At 40.6% G+C, this 5,110-nt stretch overlaps 1 pseudogene; it reads right to left on the bottom strand.

The window, feature by feature from the left end:
* Positions 1-1,661: 1,661 nt before the first annotated feature.
* Positions 1,662-4,577, bottom strand: LOC142150729 (uncharacterized; annotated as a pseudogene).
* Positions 4,578-5,110: the final 533 nt, after the last annotated feature.

Here is a 5,110-nt window from a genome sequence, read left to right as displayed (position 1 = left end):
CCATCTCTGCATTTTCTATCCAGGTCAAATTAGCCAACAAAGAGAGCTTCACTTCCTCTTGTTACATGAGATCAGAATCCTTTTTCCTGGGTGGAGTTTACCTTTCCACAGGAAACAGATCACAGCCTTTCACATGTTAAAACTGACCAGCTGCTCAACAGACTTGCACAAACATTCACAAACCTTCTGTTTGAATTGTGGGAGGAGAGCTTTGTGCCTAGTCACCTTCTAATTCAATTGTGGCTGAATCTGTTCTTATGTTATAAAATGAAATATAAAATAATAGATTATTTATATACTCTTCATCATGGTCTGACCAACGCTTCTGCACTTGAAATTTATTTCTTTTCTTTCCAAGTTTCTCCTTAATTTTTTTAGTAATTTCTGCATTATTAGTTCCTTTCTGGTTTTAACTCTTTGGTATTTTCTCTTTTGGCAGTCGTAGTCGTACTGGTCCAGTACTTTTCCCATCATGTCCACCTCTCTCGGGCTCTTTGCATTTGCTCTTTTAACGCCGGTTAATTATATTTCTTCCTCTTCTCCATCCCCCTCCACTACTTTCACAAATTTTTTCTGTACTTCTCGCACCCTCACCGACAACTGCTCCTCATCCGCCATCTTCTCACACATTACTTCTTAATCATTATATACATTTATTTCTTACCCATGAAGTACACAGTTACTACATGTAGTCCTGGAGATACCAAAATATAAGAGTTCCAGATAGGAATACATCTGGTATTTATAAGACATGATATACAATTTTACAAGGCAGGTACTAATGATAAATATTAAAAGCTCCCACTAAAGGGTGTCATCATTTTTAACTCACACGTGTCCTTGTGTAAATAGGACAAATCATAAAATAGGCTTATGTTTATGTTTATGGTTTTTATATATCACCTTCTGTACGTCCTGGTGAATATTTTAATTTTGAGAAATTAAGTTTCACAACTGTTATACAGATGTGGCCTGGAATGCTCTAATACTTTTTTCTTTGAACTTTGTTCAAACATTCTTTCTTGTAAAATAGTAGTGAAAATATTTGATAAATATATTACAATATATTGTACAGTATCGTTGATATCATCAGTGTACAAATGATTAACATGACTTTATTTTTATTTTTAAAGAGAACCTGAAAATGTCATATGACTGCAATTTGGAGCTCATGAAGGATTTCATAGAGACGTATAGGGCGCACCCCTGTTGGTTATAGAAAAACATCAAAGGAATATTACAACCGAATGTTATGTAATGTGGCTATGCAAATACTTGTGAAATCATGTCTGCCACATTACTCAGGAACAAATTTGAAATGGGCAAAGAGCAAAATACAGAACCTTCGAACTGTATACAAAAAAAAATAAAAAATAAGGTTGAGGCCTCAAAAAAATCTGGGACATGTGCAGATGATTTATGTGCCAAAGCTGTGGTACTTTGACCTTCTGCACTTCGACCATGAAAATTAAATTACACGGCAGTCCACTTGCAGCCTGGACACGGACAGTAGTTCTCCTACTGATGTGGTCCAAGCAAATGACTTGAACCATAAGTATATTTTACTGTTGCTGTGTAACAGGTTTATTAAAGTAGAAATGCATAACAATAAAGTTTGCACACATATAATGCTTATGAACAATTGTTACACAAACATTCTGTCATGGCACTGCACCCGCCCCTTTAAAATATTGAAGGCATGCCTCCCTGTTTAATTCTGCACTTGCACTTGCATTTCTAAAGTGGCCCGACTCTAGAGGTGACAAGCCAACTGCCTCCAATTCCTCTACATTGTTGCCCTCATACATATGTGAACTGCATACACAGGAGGATTTATGTCTTAAAAAGTTATGCAGAACACAACAGGCCATCACCACTTTGTCTATCTTGTCCAAGCGTAGATTAATAGCAGAATAAAAAACTCTGAATTTGTTACTGAGAATTCCAAATGCATTTTCAACAACACGCCTAGCTCGTGAAAGTCTATAATTAAATATCCGCCTTTCTGTAGACAGAATGCGTTGCAGGTAAGTTTTCAATACATTCTTGTGCAATGAAAATGCTTCATCAGCCACAAGCACAACATTTAGTCCATATTTTGTATTACTTTCAGTTGTAATATTAAGTTCATAGTTTTTTAGTTTTACATGAAAGGAAGTCTGCTCCAATGCACCACCATCAGACATTTTCTCATTTTTACCAATGTCCAGAAACAAGAATTCAAAATTTGCATTCACTATGGCCATTAGAATGATGATAAAAAAATGCTTTGTAATTATAATAAAAAGATCCTCTGTTGGATGGAGGCATAATTCGGATATGTTTCCCATCAATGGCACCGCCACAGTTTGGAAAATGTCATGGCCTCTCAAATTCTTCAGCAATAACTTGCCATTGTTCTAACTTTGGCTGAAACTGAAACATAAAGAGGTGTGAAATGGTCTAATTACATGCATTTTATATTATACTCTCTTTTATTTTCTCTAATTTTTTCTTTACTTAGCTGCTGTTGTGTCAGGAGAACTCATGTTGGAATTTGCTGACCAAGAAGAGACAAATACAACTATTGTACAGGGAACCCAGGTGACAGTCAGGATGTACCTGAGTGTTGCAATTCCACCACAGAGACAACTGAAAAGGAAGAAAAAAAGACTCTGTGAGGTTGATGAAAGTGATGTGCTAACTTCAAAGATGGTGGAATGCGAAAACACTTTGATGGCCAAAAAGCCTGAACCACAAAATTTTGACTTACTTGGAGCAACGCTAGCAGGCAAAATGAAAAGTGCTAGTAGACCGATACAAGTGGAAATGGAGCGTTTGGTGTGTGACCTCATGTGTAGAGCTACCAAGGAAGATTTGTACCTGAATATTATTATTATTATTAATTTTTATTTATAGGGCGCCACTAGGTGTCCGTAGCGCCGTACAGGGACAAACAAAATTACAATACGAGGAGAGACAGCATAGTACAGTAAACAATAAGCACAGTAACTCCGTGAGCTCAAAGCACAGCTAGGGGCGGGGGAGGGGAGAGGGGAAGGTCTACATACGACGGAGCCCAAGATGGAAGGCACGAATGACAAGGAGACCCCCAAGGGGGAGAGGAGGGAGAGAGAGGGGATGGGGGGGAAGAGGGTCCTCGAGGAGGAGGGCAAGGTAGCTGGCGAGCAGAGTTAACAGTGGGGAAGACAGGAGGAGAGGTGACCCTGCTCAAAAGAGCGTACAATCTAAGGGGTGGGTAGACAGACAGAGAGACACGGGGGAGAGAGGAAGGAACGGAGTATAAGGGAAGGGGAATGAAGGGGAAGAGGCAGAAGAAAAGGTAGGAAATTAAGTGGGAGACTGGAAGGCTTTAAGAAAAAGGTGGGTTTTTAAAGCCCGTTTGAAACTGGACAGATTAGGGGAAGTTCTGATGGAGGGAGGGAGCTTGTTCCAGTGGAGGGGGGCAGCGAGGGCGAAGTCTTGGATACGTGCATGGGAGGAGGTGATCAGGGGGGAAGAGAGGCGATGGTCATTGGCAGATCGGAGAGGGCGGGATGGAGCATGAATAGAGAGGAGGGTGGAGATGTAGGGTGCAGTGGAGTTGGCGAGGGCCTTGTAAGTAAGAGTGAGGAGCTTGAAGAGGATTCTGAAGGGGAAGGTGAGCCAGTGAAGGGATTGGTAGAGGGGGAGACAGACGAGGAGCGTTGAGAGAGGAAGATGAGCCTAGCGGCTGCGTTAAAAACAGATCGAAGGGGAGTAAGATGAGATTGGGGGAGGCCAGTGAGGAGGAGGTTACAGTAGTCCAAGCGAGAGATGATCAGAGAATGAATAAGACATTTGGTGGCATCTTGGGAGAGGAAGGGCCGGATGCGAGCGATGTTACACAGCTGGAAGCGGCAGGATTTAGCAAGAGAGAGAATGTGGGGGTCAAAGGAGAGAGAGGAGTCGAGGATGACACTGAGGCAGCAAAGTTGGGGGACAGGGGAGATAGAGGTGTTGTCGACAGTGATAGAGAGGTCTACATACAATTCTACATACAATTCTACAATACAATTCTAACACCAACAAACCACAGGCAGACACCATTGTGCACATTTTGGCATACACAGATACAGCATGGTAGTATGGGAGGACAATATTTAGTGCCAAAACCATACCTGACTTCTACACCTATACCCAGCTCACACATGCAACAGTTCAGTGGAAGTTCATCACAAATGGATAATATTGAAGTGTTGCAATATGAACAACTATACACTGTCTATTTGGCTGCTTTTATTGGTTTGCACTTTATTAATTTAATATATATTGTAAATTTTATGCATGTAAATAAAATTATACATTTGTATCTAAAGAAGACTATGTTTACGAACCTTCATATACTGTTCATGGAGAACTTCAGTTATAGCATCACAGGTCCCAGGTGAAATTGCTGTGCTGTATTTCAGATCAGCCAGTGTCCTTCCTGTTGCCAGAAATCTTAGGGTAGCAACCAGCCTCTGCTCTGCAGATATGGGTCTCCTTAAACGACTGTCCTCCTTCTGGCTAATGGGAGTGACTAGTTGGAGCAGTTCCTGGAATGCGAGTTCATTCATTCTTGGGAAATTCCTGAAGTCATCGGGATTGTTGTCCCATATCTCCTGCAGCAGGGACATATGAGAGATGCGGTTCTCCTCTTGAACCTCTCTTTAGTCCAACAAGATCTATTCTTTCTCTTTGTTTCCCTTCCTGCCACAGCAAGCAGAAAAAGAACAGTTGCTTGTTGTTCATATATGGTCATATTAGTTAAAAAAGAATTGTTTATGTGCAGGTGCGAACGAACGTACACTGTACACGTGCTAACGAATGTATGAAGAAAGCGTGTTACCTTCGCTTTTTTATGAGGCTTGGGGTGGTAACTATTGAACATGTTCTGCCCCTTATTTAAATTTCTTGGGGATATCGTTATATGGACCTCATAAGTCATTTCAGTGTGTACAAAATTCTAATCTTTGATCACGACAATATGGCTGTGAAAAATCGTTGCCTGGACAGTCGGTCTTTCATTAATCGTCTAAAACGTGACTAGGGTGTATGTATTAATCGTCCGAGCAATACAGTTAAATACAGTTTGGTGATAATTGATTTT

Source organism: Mixophyes fleayi, chromosome 4, assembly GCF_038048845.1.
Source record: "Mixophyes fleayi isolate aMixFle1 chromosome 4, aMixFle1.hap1, whole genome shotgun sequence".
Lineage (NCBI taxonomy): Eukaryota > Metazoa > Chordata > Amphibia > Anura > Limnodynastidae > Mixophyes > Mixophyes fleayi.
This window is presented reverse-complemented; position numbering and strand designations above follow the sequence as displayed.